The 17369-nt window shown below is 44.9% G+C and overlaps 1 protein-coding gene across 4 annotated transcripts in view; it reads right to left on the minus strand.

Annotated features, from left to right (window-relative positions):
- EHBP1 (EH domain binding protein 1) overlaps window positions 1-17369 on the minus strand; it is a 2118711-nt gene that overhangs the window by 1738609 nt on the left and 362733 nt on the right. The window lies entirely within an intron of this gene.

Here is a 17369-nt window from a genome sequence, read left to right on the forward strand (position 1 = left end):
TTAAAATATAACACAATTAAATCGCCATATAACCCAGTGTGAAAAAATGCATTTTATAAACACATCTTAAAACAGTTAAAACCTTCATGATGTATTCAAAGCTTCAAGGTAGGAACTAGTTATAAGGGCATCACTCTAAAGTTATTACATATTAGAACATTGGAATGTAGAGCACTCCATTGAATACAATGGAGTGCTCCGTACTTCTACGGGCCGGTAAAGGCCTACAGAGCAACATTCTAATGTTGCTTTTGTTCACAGCTATTGCTGTGAACAAAGGCCTCTCGGAGCTCGAGTGGATTTAAACCCCCTTGGGCTCCGAGACGCCTTTGTTTTATCTGTTAGAACATTCTGCCCTCTAGTGGCAGAATGTTCTAATAGCCTTATAGCCCTTCACAGCTGGGCTATTCCGGCTATTAACACTTTCGATGCGCATGACTGAGCGGTTCCGTCATGCGCATCGGTCGCGCTGTGCGTATGACGGAACCACTCCGTCACGGCCCCGCCCGCGCAACGAACCTTCAGCACGGCACGGTAATCCGCGCCGCGCTGAAGGGGTTAAAGTCCCGCACCCTTGTTTAAAGCCCTCGCCTTTGGTTTGGGCCTTTAACGCTGGAGCGGGCCCTTAATAGCCGGTATAGCCTGCTACGGCGGGCTATAAGGCTATATTATAGATTTTATTGCACTTATTTAGACCCATTACGCCTAGGATTTCCTATTTACACAGTTGTTGGTTAAACCACAAATCAATTTGTGCAAAATAGTCAATAAAGTGCAACGTGCCTTGATGGAATCCTCTATCATGGTACCAAATAATAATCATGGATAAAACCAACTTAATTAGTGCATTCAATCATACGCCAAAGCTAATTATAAGGGCAACAATCTACAGCATTTTGCATTTCATAAACCTTGTTGCCCATGGTTTAATGCCATTGCGCCCAGAGTATGCTACTATCACTGTTCGCTAAACAAGGATTTAGTTTGTGCAAGATAAGTATTAAAGTGCAGCATGCCTTTGATTGACTCCTCCTCATCTTAACACTGTATATTGGTCACAGTTAAAACCTTCCCATTTAATCATACATCAGAATAGCCCATTGTGCAAAGTAAAAACGAACTCCTTGAAACTATGCCTCATGCTGTCTACTTGGTCATCTGCCAACGACCATTACGGTTCATACTTTGCAAGTTTCCCCTCAGCAAAGTAAAACATTTTTTTTAAATGTCCAGAAAATATCAGGTCTTCCCCTTGAAGACAAGTTATAACTGCCTGCCAGCATGTACATATAATGTTCTGGTTAAGAAATGGCCTCAACATGCCTTTTACATCAGACACGCGCTTGACTTTGTTCAGTCTCTGCTTATGAGATATATGCATGCACTGTAGCAATGTCCGATGTGTTGGTCTGTCCCATTATTTACACAATTTAAATACCACTATTTTATTTCTTTAATAGCGCTACCCATTCTAATTCAAGGTGTTTAAGCATTTTACGTAACATACACATTATACATTGACATTAAATCATGTGTGTGTCAATCAATGTAAAAGATGTTACATGAAACAGTGAGAGCTACAAGGTGTGGGAGTCACATGTCATTTGTAGCTCACTGGACTATATTAGAAGGATTACAAATTATGAACCGCAAGTAACAAAAGGATCTCTGTGATGAAAACAATAACCCACTTACCTATCTACATACAATAAAAATCTGTCCTATGCATGTTACATGATGTGCTTTACAGGAGGCACATTCCCTTCTATACTACTTTGATTCAAATCTGGGACTAAACAATACACAAATCTCTCCAGCTAAGCGTTAACCTGCAGAATTATCTTACCATTATTATTATTTTCTGAGATTTACTGGGCACACAAAGATCTCTGCAACAGATGACTTAACTCCATAAGATTTTCTAAAATGCAGACTTTGCAGCCAATTAGGCATAACAAATCTACTGGTATGCTTGTCCTTGTTGCCAATTTTTTTGTGACAGAGTTAAAAAACAAAAAATGTATTAGTTGAGGCCCAGATTTTACGTCAGGTCAATAGAAGCTATACTTATAATATAAATGCCACGTGGTTCAGAAAGTGGAATGTTAAGGCACTGCCAAGCAGACACTATGCAACTACTGCAAAAGTTATTTTAACCCTTGTAGGAGCCAGGTTCATTATGTGGCATATAGAGGAGGAGATGATGAATTAGGTAACTGAGAAAGGTCGGTCAAGGGTTTTTATTTAATTCCTTGGGTGGGGTAGAAAGAAGAAGATGGCACAAGCCACTGATGCGCCGATCATGGGGTCAGTGAAGTGGTAAGAGGAATAGCACTCCTCCAGCTACAGCGACTGCAGCACGATCGTCGAGAGGAAACCAGAACTGTAGAAGGAAGAAACAGAAGTTTTTGTGTTTCAGATGACAACAACTTCTTCCACCTGCGAGGAATCCAAAGTGGCAGTAAAAGTTAACTGACTTCGGTAACAATATTTCTAGTGCATACTGTATCTACTGATTCCTCAATTCATAAAAATCTTGCAGAGGCCAGATTGGCTCCGGAGACGTTTCCCTCGCCAGCAATAATTCTCCAGCGCCACCAGGTGGTGTTTAAAGACTTCACTCGCCGTTTCGTCTACCGGAGATATCAAATCTACAGATGGTGACTAGTGCGCTGGCATCAGATCTTAGCATTTTTTGTCACCCCATTGAATTGTGTGGAGAGGAATTTAGAAAGCATTCAAAACTGCGACAGTCACAGCGCATGACACATTTGCAAACTTTGGGATCCTATATCAGGGGATGAAGGAGGGCAGTGAGAAATCTGGTAGAAGAAACAGCATCCACCAGAAATAATTCTACCTAAGGTAAGCAACGTTTTATTATGTTGGATATTTCTTCCTGCACATTCCTCACCTTATGAATACAAGTCCCTAACGGGAATGAATGAATAAAATGTATCCGTGATGAATTACTTGAAATCGTTACATAAAACAGCATACACAATATTTTCTGAGTAGAAACTTTAGTAGCAGTTTAAAATCAGAGTAATAAAAACTACCAACGTTAAAAATACTAAAAGATGAAAGGGGTGGCCTCTCAAAGTGCAAGTGCTGTTGGATCTTCTTAGTGGACAGCAGAGTCCAAATTATCGATTCCGTAAGTTCCTGAGAGTAAAAAGGTGCTAGTGCGGGGGTCTGGCAGGCTGGAGCCGGTCAGGGTCTTTGGGCCTAGAAGGAGGTGTTTTGGCAAGGGCTTTGCGTAGCACGGATAGAATCTGTTCCAGTAGCGCCCACCTGTGACGACTGGAGGGCCGAGGGAATAACATCAGTGAATTTCCCCAGCCTTGCTAGTATCATTGAGATGTTATTAGAGAAGCACAGGTCCAAGGCAGTTCTGCAAGTTCCTTTTCTGTAGGCTAGAAATAGGGGAATTAATAGGCGATGATAGGCAGCATCACAATGAGTGAAGCCAGGATTCTTTATGATAACTACATAGTCTGCATGATCTTGCCTCCCCCCAAGAGGGATTAAAATCCATAAATGGTAGGGCAAGGAGCCACATGTATAGGATTTTCCTGCGGGTATGGGGTGCTAAAGTTTTATGTAAATAAGGCTGCACTTTCCCGGCAAAGTAACATGTGTCTAGTGCCTCAGTGATCGAAGAGCAATGGAGGCTTTCTGTGTCCAGTTCTAGGGAGATGTTCTTGACCTGCAAGTTCACTGTCTTTTTCCAGACTGGAAATGGTGGCTTCCATTTTGAGATTCTTATTTGCCAGGGCCAAGTATGCATGCCATGGAGGGCCCCCTGCCTTGAAGGCTGCTTAAGTATTGCAGTGTGTGTGTTTGTTCTAGGGGGGCCGCAGAATCCAAATATAGTATTTTAGTAGGTCCCCTTGGCATTCGAGATCCATGCTGCCACTGCTTAGCTCTAGTCTAAGCCTCGCTCTTTGGACCTACCAGGGTGCACTGAATATTTTTTTATAAGCTGTGATTTGGATGTTACTTAGTTGCGTTACAAACGCACCAGAAAAAGCTAGGTGGCCGTAATTCAGGGCTGGGATCAGTTTTGCTTTCAGGACTTTCAGCATTGGTTCAGCGGTTGGGTTTTGCAGGTGACTGTTGAGACGTTTTAGGCTGTAGACAACTCCTACACCTTTGATTTTGAGGTGCTTTTGAGGTGCTTTATTTAAGCTGTTGGTTTGGTCCCTTATGTGAACCAGAGGCCTAATAAATTTTAGTTTGGGACTGTTTTTATTGGTAGAGCCTCGAGCCGCCAACAGACTTGTTTCTTATGGGGATATTTTCCAAATATGATGATTTTTGTCTTGCCCTGGTTCACATGCAGTTTATTGGACTTGCTAAAGCTGTGGAGGGCTTCAAGGACTCTCTGCAAGCCTGATTTAGTATGGTACATAATCACTATGTGCTCTGCATACTGCAGGATTGGGAGTCGTGTCAGGCCTATACTGAGTGTGACTGAGCTGGCACCCTTCTAATGCTTTGCCCAGATTGGCAGTGTAAAGATTTAAGAGAAGATGTGCCAGCACAGACCCTGTTTGTGGCCGTTGTTTGTCGACACTTTGGCAGTTGATGTAGTGGGGCCTGTTTTTATCCAGACCCACGTATAAAGGTGTTATTGCTTTAAAGAGCAAGGCGGACCATACCCCATGCTGACAGATTTTCCCACTCAGTGCCTCGGATCACCCTGTCAAAAGCTGCACTAAAGTTGACAAAGCAGCAGAAAAACGGAGACTATTGCTCTAATGTGGTCGACAGCTGCGGCTGCCACATAGAAAAAGTAGTGGGATGCAGGAGGGATGGGGGGGATTAATAATATAAACCTGTTGCCAGCTGCCTCCCGCATTGTGCCTCCATGTTGATTCTCTCTTGACAGCAGACACTGGGACCACGTCAGGCTCCTTGTCCAATCCCCGTGCTGCTCTCATGCTGAGAGCACCACAGGGACTGACCAGAGCGGATTGAAAAGACGCTCAGGTCAAGGAGGTTGTGGGGTTTCTCCAGCCCGGCTGTTCAATTCAGCAGGGTTTGAGAAACCTAAGTGCGCATGTGTGCTTGACCAGCCTGAGACGGCCGGCCAAACACACATAAGAGAATGCTCATAGCACTCCTTCTCCACCCGCCCCTCACTGCACACGCTAGCTGAGCCAGCTACTTAAATATAAAATGATAATGAAATATGGTTTTCTTTTTTAGCTGCTGTCTCTGAGACAGTGGGGTGACGCTCCTTTACCATTCTGGAGGAGCCGCCCCTGGTTGTCGATTGGGGAGTTTGCCAGCCTAAATCCTGATTGAAAGTATGGAAGAATGCTGTTTTCTTTCACCTAGACCTCCAAGTCCTCTAGCAGGGTTCCTGTGGATGCGTTTGCCTACAGGTTTAGAAGGGCAATTAGCCGTCAATCTGCAGGGCTTGAAGGGTCGTCCTTATTGTGAATTGGGAAGAGTATGGACACTCTCTATGAGCTAGGGATCATGCAGTGGTGAAAGCATGGTTAAAAAGCGGTGTCAATATCTCAGCCCAGAAGTCTTGTGCAGCTTTAAAAACGGATGTAGGCAGGCTGTTGGGTCCAGGGGCACGGTCTCTCCTCATTTTCCGTATTACTGTTGTGACGGAGGCTTCAGTGAAGAGAAAAGTTGACAGTGCATGGCAGTCTGATGCTGGAGCGATCAGGTTGGACGTGATTTCATTTACTTGGTCGTCTGTGTATAGTAGTTTAGCATAGGCAGTACACTAGCTTTCTGCGACACTATTTTCCTTGGTCTGGTCAAAGTTTCTGAGGCTATTTATATACTTCCAAAAGAGGAGAGGATTTCTGTTTTTAGAAGAATGAATATCTTGACCCTTTCTTTCTCGACCTTATTGGTTTGCTGCTGCCAGACACTCCGCCTGTGAGCAGCTCTGTATGCGGATACCACTTGTGCTGGGATATTTTTGACAGTTAAAATCAGCAGGATATTTTTCTCGCCTCATTCGTTGGCCGCTAAGGCTCTTCGAAGATTACGCTTACTTGTAACCTGTTCCTTAGAGGATGTTTGAGTGGCTGTTAGTCGAGAAGAATACGTTTTTCTAGGGGCCAACCTTAGTCCCTGCCCCCAAAAGCTGTGCGAAGGGCTGCCAGGAATTCATTCCAGTCATCCAGTAGTGGAGGTGTGCTAGGAGGCATGTCAGCTGCCTGTTTGGATGTGTTCCAATTATTTTACTTTTCTCTGAGGTTGTCTTTCCATTTGATTCTGGGAAGGACTTTGTGATGTTCTTTCCCGGTTGATTAGTCGATATATTCTTGAATGTGGGAGAGATGTTGCAGTGCTGCTCGTGTGATTCTTTTAGTTTGCAAGGAGGCTAACTTGTGGCTGTAGAGAAGGCTCTGAAGCGAACCAGCCTTGCGGTTAAGCTGGTTGTTTGAGTTAGTTATGCCAGGCCCCTGATGTTGAAGTCTCCAGCCATGATTGGAGCTTGAGTGTAGTCTTTGTTTAGTCATTCTTCGGTTACAATGATTAGAGCATTTATAACCATTGTTTTTGGGTGCTGCGCAGCATTGACGTAACAGTTTATTAGCAGCAATGGGTGCATTTTAAAATTGCATTTTAGAACCTTTAATAAGGAGTGCTTGAAGTGTATGTAAGTTTCTGGTTATTGGAGTGACCTCTATTTATCGGTGATGTATGACATAAATGTAAAGTCCACCTGATGGGCAGCGAAAGATACTACATTTTATTGCTGGGGAATGAAATTCATAGTAGCCTGGCAATGTGGTTGGCGGTTGTTCCTGTGGCCCAGGACTACTGTAGCGTTACAACAAACAAATGATGGACGGAATGCTGACAATGCAGACATTCTCCCCCAGTCAAGAGATCTGGGTTAAATCCATCGTTCTTTTGCCCACTACGCCACCCCAGTTTAGACATGGCCATATGCAAATCAGTCTTGACCCTGTGCCTCATGGGAACAGTCCAGCCCGAACTGCCAAGCCATGTCTTCCCTGGACCGGAATCAAGCATCCTAGGACCGGTTTCTGGCTATCAGCCGTCATCAGCCAGGATAGCTTGACTCCAGTGGCGTAGTGAGCACGGGTCCCACGTCTGGGAATACCCATCCCACTTAGGGCGAAAAGCGTTAAAACAAACAAATGATGGACGGAATGCTGACAATGCAGACATTCTCCCCCAGTCAAGAGATCTGGGTTAAATCCATCGTTCTTTTGCCCACTACGCCACCCCAGTTTAGACATGGCCATATGCAAATCAGTCTTGACCCTGTGCCTCATGGGAACAGTCCAGCCCGAACTGCCAAGCCATGTCTTCCCTGGACCGGAATCAAGCATCCTAGGACCGGTTTCTGGCTATCAGCCGTCATCAGCCAGGATAGCTTGACTCCGGTGGCGTAGTGAGCACGGGTCCCACGTCTGGGAATACCCATCCCACTTAGGGCGAAAAGCGTTACAACAAACAAATGATGGACGGAATGCTGACAATGCAGACATTCTCCCCCAGTCAAGAGATCTGGGTTAAATCCATCGTTCTTTTGCCCACTACGCCACCCCAGTTTAGACATGGCCATATGCAAATCAGTCTTGACCCTGTGCCTCATGGGAACAGTCCAGCCCGAACTGCCAAGCCATGTCTTCCCTGGACCGGAATCAAGCATCCTAGGACCGGTTTCTGGCTATCAGCCGTCATCAGCCAGGATAGCTTGACTCCAGTGGCGTGGTTTTGCACCAGGACTACTGTAAGCATAGAATATCTCCTGTATGGAGGTATTAAAAAGCTGAGCTGCCCTCTATAATTTTCTTGAGGACTGCCACATTCCATGATATGATTGCTAGCTGGAGGTAGCCTCCTCCGAGATGTTGCTTTGCATCTTGATTTGTGTTGTGTTAGGAGTGCCGTTGGGGGATGCTTAATGTGAGCGATGCCAGTCGTTTCTGGTTCTCAGTGGCGGCTAGGTAGTGCACCACCCTTTGTTCATTTGTGCAGGATATTTTGAAGATGTTATGCTTCTCAAATGTTTATGAGTGTCGAGGGTGTTTTTCCCTCGTAGCACAAAGTTAGCCCCTTGCTTGGGGATTGGGCCTAAAGCACATAAGAATATTTTTCTTGGTGGTTTTGTTTGATATCTATTCCCCATTCCGAAAGTAGGGGTGCTTCTTTGAGCAAAGCGGCCTGGTGTGGCTGTTGGCGCATGCCTACTATTGTTGACTTACCATGAGTATCGCCAGAGAGTCTTTGAAACTTAACCCAGGCAAGGTCTTCAGAGTGCATGTGGTCTACAGGTGGTACATGTTTGAGTAGGCAAAGAATATTGCCCCTATTTAGAATATCATAGTGGCCTTTAATGTGGTGTTGAGAGGTTAGCACTATCTCAGAGGTGCCCATTCTGTCCTTTGTGTGATTTGCTTACAGTCTTCTGGTACAGGGTGCAAGTGAAGCATTGAGCGGGTCAGTTCCCAAAATTAAAGGCGCGTTTTGAATGGGTCTTGTATTGGATTGGTCTGCAGATTGATCAGTTGAGAATGAGGCCACATTATTGGAGACCAGGTCTGGATGCCAGATGGGGTCTGTGCGTAGCTCATTATTTAGTGCATCCAGTCTTTCCTTGCTTGTCGTCAGAAATTACTTACCTTGAGGATTAATCTTACATTAGTGAGATCATTTGTACAATCCGGGCCCACCCTGGGGGTGAATATCAATTAAAACCTGATGGGAGTCACATTCAGAAGGAGGAGTCTAATTTTTATAGATGGTTGTCAGTAGCGCCGCTCTTTTGGTTTTTGTGGTCCCTTTATGCTTTTCTCTAGCCTTTTCTTTGCTCTGCTAGAGAGTGGGGCAGCTGTGTTGAGCGTGATGCTGCCTCTTTAGTGTCCCCTACTACCGGCTGGCCTTGGTAGTGGGGGCTGTTGTCGATGTAAGGAGGTGGCTGGTTTTGCAGGGTCTTTGGGCTCTGATCAGAGGAGTGTATTTGAGGGCTTTCTGCTGTTTGTATCGGTGTGCTGTCAGGTGTCTGTTTCTTTGGCATCCATGCTTTCATGAGTATGTGCAGGGTGCCTGTTGTCTGCTGTACGGTCAGCCTTGCATTAGACTGTGACAGCAAGTTCCATTAGAACTTCCAGGAGTGTGACCAGTTCATCAATGATAGGACAAACGAGAATGGGTGCGACCCATCTTCAGAACTGCCTTGGATTTGGGCACAGATGGAGTTCATCTTAGGACTCAGTTCTACAGGACGATGTGCTAACGACTGTAAAAGGAAAATCTGTAGTTCCATTTTAGAGGTCTGCCATAGCAGTGCTATGGTTATTGCATTTTGAGGCACAGATGGAGGTCATTTGCACATCTGCCGTTTCATACACGTCATGAGTTTCGGGAGAAACTTGTCTTGATGCATTCGGTGCTCTGGGTAGCTTTGGCATGAGTTCCAGTATTTTTCCTATTTCTGTCTCTAGGCTGTGGGAAAAAGATGCTGAGAGATCGCACAGATCGTAATTATGTTGAATTACACTGTTCATTTTCGTATTTGGGCTGATTAAATCAGGTGAAATAGCCTGGGGTGCAGCAAGACTGAGCAGGTGGATTTGTGCAGCAATGACTTTGACAAATTTAGCTGGGGCATCAAAAGTTTGCGCCCTGTCAGGTGTTAATTATTTTGAGGTTTGTTCTTGACCTGGGAGTTCTGGAACAGTGGGTTGGCCATGAATATTGGGGGACTGTCAGAATAAGTGATTGGTGCTCCCTGACTCACCTGGCAGCTTTAGGCAGGATTGAGACCTGCGTTTCCCTGCAGGAGCTCACTGACTACTCTATGCAGAGGGGTTACTCGGACTGTTTGGCGGTGCTATATCTTTATTGCCTGTGCGGCTTAAGTTGACTTCGGCGTGTGAAGCCTGGAAGTAATGTGTGATTAGGCCTGTTGCCGTAGAATTAGAAGGTGTTTGGGGGGCTGGGCTTACCTGAGGAGGAGGCTTGTGACCCTTGTTGAATTGCTGGAGCTCCTCTGTGCTCCGAGTGCTTGTTAGAGGGGAAGGAGATTTCCCCTCAGTTACCGACTTTGACCGAGTCGAATGTTTCCATCTTTGCATTTTACTGAGTCTTACTGCCTGTGCACTCGCCTGCTACGTGTGCCACAGAGGCTTGCAGTGCCTGGCTGCCATTTGCCAGCTACCAGTTTTCTGTTGGTAACTATTAGCTTGCAATTGTGGGTCGTTATGAATTGTGTACGTTTTTGGAGGCTAAGGGGCCGTTGCTGAAAATGCTGATTCTCGAAGAAGTTGTCTGCAAGGTTTTTCTGGCCTTGTTGTTCAGAAGCCTTCTTCATGCTCCTTGTGGTGTCTCTTTGATAGTGGAGATTGGCTCAAGCCTCAAGCCCTGAGCGACTGACGGCGTTTTGCTGTGCCTGTAGCTTGTGCCAGTTGCTGATTATATAGATTATGTTTGTTGTCCTGCTCCGGGCTGACTGCTCCTTGTGGGCTCTGCTGTGGTCTGGTGGCTGATGACCAGCTGAAAAGCAAGGTGACAATGAGCGTGGCAAATGCAGTGGGAGCGAGGCAGGAGCAAGCGCATCTTAGGGTGGCATTGGCTTGTGAACAGGAGCGGGCAAACAGAAGGAGCCACTCTCACATCTTGTGTGACACCTCCTGCTTTGCTCCAGTTTCTTTGGCAGCTATCCCTCTGCCCGTACCCAGTCTGAGCCTGACTGGCCGCGGCAAGATCCGAGGCCTGCAGGGCCTCCCCATGGGTTCCAACCCCGCTCTGCTTTACATCTGACATCAATAATGGGTGACTGCAGTGAATCTTCACTCACAGGGTTTGATGGGATACATTATTCTCAGAACCATATGTCCCCAAAGGAACACCCCCAGTGAGATGAGATTGAGGAGTGCTGATCAATCAAAATCATGCAACACAGCCCTGGCAAACTATCTGTCACTGTGTGAGTGAGCTGTGAGAGAGTAATGCTCCTCAAAAGTATGCACATAAAATCAAGTAATTGCCTGGCAAATGTCAGCCACTAGGCTGCTACTAGTGAAATCAGTTGAAGCATCCATGATCTTCATGGAATGGGCAAAAATGCCAACCAGAGTGCTTTTCTTGGTCAAGTTGTTACAGATTTATATGCAAAGAGTAAGTCAGTGTGAGATTATATGCTTGTTTACAATTTTGCCCTTCTTAGCACTAGCAAAGCTCACTCAAGACAAGCCTCTGTCTTGCACAATCGATGTGATAAGATGCTTCATGCTTAGGGGTCCAGATGACACACTCTCTCCCCTTCCTTGGCGGGATGAGAAGGAAAAAAAGGATAGGCAAGTGATGAACTGGTCCATATGTCATGAGAAAGGTTAAAAAAAAAACAGGAAAGTATTAAGCAGACCCCATGATCAACTGAACCTGAAGGCACTCCCCAGGTAATCATTCTGAGGGAATTGAATGGCACAAAACCAAGGATACTTCCTGGTGCATGAGCATGCTAATCTGGAAAAGATCATATCTGTCACCTGAGGATGAAGTTCTCCCTCCAATGTCTCAGTCCATCAACCCTTACATTGAGGGTGCTCACAGCATGGGCTGCTGTCAGGAAGATGCCCCACGGCAGGGCCAATGTTAATAGGCATAATGCCTCCCAACACTGGGTCCAAGAACCTACTCTGCAAGCCTACTTACCTAGATTATGGTGGTTGCATTGTCTGAAAGGAGCTATATTGTGATCACTGAGAAGGAAGAGATATAAGGCTTCACGACAATGCAAACTGCCCACAACTCCATTGCAGCGATGCTCGCCCATGCCTCATGCCATCATATCACCCCGATGAGCCCCTCACCCCAATAAGGAGACATACCTAGGTATGATAGTCTGCGACGGCAAAGGACCAATGGGACGACCCATTGTTGGGTTGGAGGGACAACATTCACAAATGGAGGGCCAAGAGAACAGAGTAGAATATAAGACACAGCTACGAGACAATCTGATGCTGGGGCTCCTATCATCATAGGCACCTCTGAAGGGTTCAACTAAGCAGATGGCTTGTAGCACCAAACTATGACATGAAGAGTGTAATGACAAGAATTCTGGACCAGAAAATGCTGGCCTATGTAATTGTACAACCGTTCTGTGGACTGCCGGGCTATTCTCCAAGGCAGCCTGAACTGACTCTAGTAGAACCTCACTGAATAGCAGCAAGCACCGTGACACTACAGAGGATGGCTATAACATTTCAGTCAAGATGTTGAACTCTGTTTCAGCATTAGAGAAGGGAAATGTCAAAGCGTCATCTGTTTTTCGTAATAGATGTAAATGAGCAGACTTCTTCTGAAGATGGGATAAGGAGTGCCCTCTCGAAAGAGATGTGTTAAAGCCACTTGCCTTTTGTAATTCTAACTACAAGTCAGCATCAGTATTGTAAAGGGGGGGGGATGTTATCACCTGCTGAATCATGTTCATGGTCTCTGTAGGGCATTTCCAGAGCAGCACAATTTTATTCTGAAGGTTCCTCCATTGAAACAAATCTCTGAACAATCAGACTGTGCGGAGACAGGGGTTCGGCACCAACAGTCGCACATTGCATTGAAGACTAAGAGATTCAAGTTGTGAGGTCATGGTCAAATCCAAGACACAAAATACAGATGTGTGAATCTGATAAGGACAGCTTACATCTTTAAAAAAGTTTGAATTAAGGAAGTGAAGGAGGGCAACCAATAAGCTGGGATTAGAGAGTATATGGACGTTGGAGAAGCCCTTTTGGACAAGGGGCAAAGGCTCAGGTTTGCAGGCCCTGGAGATTGGTGTGGGCCGTATTGGACTGGTCAGGGGCAGTCACCAACCGTGTTATGAATTTAAAAGACCCACCAAATCCGCCCGAGGTGATCAACAGAGCTCCAAAAACAGAGCCATTAGTCAAACGAAGCAAGAAATAACAATATTGTCAACAAGGTACGAGAAACACAGAACATATACATTCTCAATGCCTGAGGCATACTGCAACAAATGCTTCTCTGGCGACTTCTGTATGTAGAAGTTTTAACTGCCCCCTGCATCGCGATCGCCTGAACGGCATGTGCCAACACAATGGCGGCAGAAGGGAGCAGGAAATACAATGCAGCCGTGCTCCTCAAGCCACCACAGCTTTTTGACACTTCTAAGAAGCAGAACATTGGTGTCAGGTGGGCAGCGTGGATCGAAACATTTGATGACTTCATAGGTGCGCTAGATGAAGATGATGACAAGATCATCAATTACCTGGCTCTTCCCGTACAGGCTCACTCCTTCTCCAGTTACTGTCACAGCGCTGGGATGCCTCCGGGTAGCCATGCGTTTTATAAAAACCCTTTCATTTCATTTCACTTGAAAAACCTTGGCGGTGATGGAGTAAAAGAAGCACTGAAGAAAATCTCACAGACTGATTTAAAATCGTACCAAAAGATAAAAGAAGCGTTGGAGGCCAAGTTCAATCCAATGCAGAATGTCAACAATGAAAGGTATATCTACAAACATGTACGACAACAGGTTGGTGAAACAACGGACGAGTTTGTTGAAAGACTTGATGCAAACGATAAACATTGCAAGTTCTGTGACTTCACCGACAAAGAAGCCATGAGCCTCAGAATCCTTGATGGCTTCCTTTCAGATTCATTTAGAAGGCGTATGCTGAGGGAAACACACAGTTTAGAGAAACTGCTGAAGGCTGCAAGAGCAGAAGAATGAGCAGACTGACAAGCTGCTGACATGGAAGCAGGAACAGCACACAATGAATCAGGGTGGACTGTGAAAAACATGCACAAGCACAAACAAGATACGTGCAAGTGGACGTCATCAATAAAAATAAAGCTCCGCTTCAGATTGTGGATTTGTGTTTACCCATGAAGGCAAATGTCCAGCCATAGGACAAGTCTGCAAAGGTTATAGGAAAGAAAACCACTTCACAACTGTGTGCCAAGCTAAAGAAAAATCAAGTGCGTCTCAATAGCAAGAAAAGATGGACGCAAGAACAATCCAGAGGCATTATTAACGTCCCCCTAAAACCAAAAAGAAACATCAGCTACGACCAGTAGAAATCAGGTAAAATCAATCGTCGTGAAGCTCATTGTACAAAGGTTCTTCAACATTACTATCAGTTAGGGCAGTCGACCTCGAATCTAGGGAACTGGGTTCCAGTCTCGGCACCGATGATGAACTTCCTGTGATTCTGGGCAAATCACTTAATCGCCCCATGCCTAACAAAAATGAATGTGTCCTCATGTAACACAACTGGTGCTCATGTAAAGCGCTCTGATACCCGATTCGGGTCAAGTTCGCGCTATGTAAAACTCTGTAAAATAAAAAGTGAAGAAGATAGGTGTGCGCTGATGATATCTATCAAAAGACAGTGTGCACATATGGAGTTAGCTGCCGGTAAAGATCACAATTCAAAGAAAGGTCACCAAACAAAGCAACAAACTTCATTTTGACACTGTCCCAAGATCACATTAAAAGTGAACGATCAGCCAATAACTTTTATCATAGACAGAGGTGCGTCGATTATTATCATGCCAGTGGAAAAGTCTAACAGCCTATCCCCTGTGCCTCGACTCACTCTGGCAGGCACAAAGGTATCTACCTCGGCCGCTTCTGGCCCATTATAAAGCCAAGGGTCGTTCACAGCGACAAAGCGACACAGAAAGACAGCAGTGCAGTTGACTTTTTTGGGCCTTTTGGAAATGGACACCATTGCATGGTAGTCACAGATGAATATTCACATTTTCCTTGGTAGAAGACTCACCTTCAACAACCCATGACAAAGTCGTAGAACAGGCTGCTGATATACTTGCAACGTGGGGCATACCCCAAATACTCCATTTTGACAATGGCACGCATTTTAACAGTAAAGAGTTCAATGAATTTCTTGTCAGACTCAACACCAAAAGAGTACACTCCTCTGGTCCCAAGTCCATGGAGTAGTTGAACAATTCATGGGCACCCTCAAGAGGGCCATTTACTGAGCCTCCACGGAGGGAACCTATCTGAACCAAGCCATGTGTCAGGCCCTCTGTGCCTATCAATCAACTCATCACTCCACAACTGGTGAGAGTACAGCCATCTTGCTAATTGCAAGAGCCTTCAGAACAAATTTTCCTCAATGGACCTCGGGTAGACTAGTGAATACTGACAAAGTTCAAAATATTGACGCAACTCAGAAAAGGAAAACGTATGCAGATCAGTGTCGCCATGCCTAATAGACAGACTTTGACAATGGAGACTGGGTTCTGGTTAAGCAGAGATGAAAACAGACACTCCTTTTGCTGTTAATTCTTTACAGGTAGTGGCGTGTAAGAGACATATGGTAACAGCCCATCGTCCTGGACAATTCGTCACTCGAGAAGCATCAGGTTTTAAACATCTACTGCAACGCTTGTTGAGTCCTGAAACCACGAGTGAGGCAACGCCGCCAGCAGGTCCGGCTCAAGCAGCTGAGCCTATGCTACCGTTACTGGGCCAGAGTGGACCTCAATCACCCGAGCTGGCAGACAAGTGCGAGCACCTCGCCGACTAATCGAGGAAATGTGATTTTAGTGCTGTCTGCCACTTTTTATTTAATAAAGGGGGAGATGTAGCATTTGGACATCATGCGCACTAGGACCCTAGTGGTTCTGGCCGGATTCTAAACAGGAAGTACGTAATTTGTGGGGAGGGGTTAGGGTGTGGCTAACAGAAATCATGATGTAATGTGCAATCTGTGAAGGATAAAGTAAAGTTTGACAGCAGCTCCTGCGTGACGTAATCCATCTACCCATCTGCTTGTTCTTGGGCTGGGGAAGATGCTACAGTGGGGATTATCACTGCTCGCTCTATGGGCGGGCCTAGCCACCTGTTGGATTTCCTGTCGGCATGTTGGAAGGGAATCTCTCGGGAGCTCCAGCGACAGAGGACAATGAATAACTTTTTCCCTTATATACTCGGAAGTCCCGCTGGTTGTCATCGTCGGGGACCTGGTACAGGTGCGGCTGATGTGGGAGGTGAGGTGGAACGGAGGTGGACACTTGGCTCGACTGTGTTGCCTGCGGGAAAGAACTGGGAGGCAGCACAGTGTTTATTGTCGGTTCGGTACTTGACTTATGCTTCATTCCTGGTTTTGAAAATTAGCATTTTAATGAAAGTTGTTTTGCCAAGACATCAAATGAAGCTACGGTATAACTAGGTTGTCCGGTTTTAGCTTTAAACCTATAATAACTGATAAAACCCCACCGGAAGGGAAAAACCCCTCACCAGTGTAAACATGCAAACACTGAAAAACCCCTGCACAACCACAAACTAAATGCCATTCAAAGAGAGGAAAAGGAGAGTGAAATAGTCATTTTTATTTCTTCCTGAAGGGGACAGTACAATGTAACTTTGTTATATAAGGTAACAGTAAGAAAGACTGAGCTAACATTATTCTGCTTGAGATTTGTTGTTTAGTGATGTCACTAAAATAGTGTTTCTTGTTCCTTTTTTCAGTTTTGTGGTCTTTGGTCCAAAGATACAGGGGTTAGAAGCATGTTAATTTATTTTATAAACTGTAAAAAATATTTGATTTTTTGCTACGTTTGAATCTTTAACTGATAGGAAAAATGTAGGTTTCATAAGAATCTTTCCCAATATGTGCCATCACATTTACACACAGAGAATGGGTAAAAACCCTTAATACATCAGCCCACTTTTCTAATGAGTCCGTATTGATATTGGTTAATTGCCGAACACCCCAGGCTTTAAACATTCAATGCCAGATATAGTGACAGTTATATGTGAAAAGAGTGCAGTCACAGAGCATCTGGGATACTGGTGAAAACATGACACCAGGCTTTTGGAAAACATGGAACACAGTGTCACTTGGACTGCTGCTGCAAAAAGTTTTACCAAGTTCAACAAAGATTGGAGTGATTTTGTTTGTATTTGCAGTGATTCAGCTGCGTATATGAAAAAGTTGTGTGATGACCTGTCAAAATCGACACCTGAGCTGAAGTGCTTCCCTGTAAGAGATCCTTGCCACTTGTTAGATAGTATGCGGAAAGCATCTTTACAATCTATAGAGTTAATGAAGAATTCTATTGACTTTTTAGTCTATTCTGGTGCACTGTTTTGTTATGCACAGAAACTAAAACACAAATAATTCTCATTTTGTGCTTTGTGTGGCATCAACGAAAGAGTCATCCCAACTGTGTCACTTAGTTGGTGGTTCTTGGTCCTAGAGACAATGTATGCTATATTATCCATGTGGCGACCATTTACAGAACTTTTGCTGTCACATAGTGATTTGAAAAAATGTACACTCTACTGCATTCTTAGATTTTACAGGAAAGAATTCATTGTCAGAGTGCTTGCCACTTGGTAAGCATAGAAATGTTGAGGA

The sequence above is a fragment of the Triturus cristatus genome, chromosome 6 (genome assembly GCF_964204655.1).
Source record: "Triturus cristatus chromosome 6, aTriCri1.1, whole genome shotgun sequence".
NCBI classification, from domain to species: domain Eukaryota; kingdom Metazoa; phylum Chordata; class Amphibia; order Caudata; family Salamandridae; genus Triturus; species Triturus cristatus.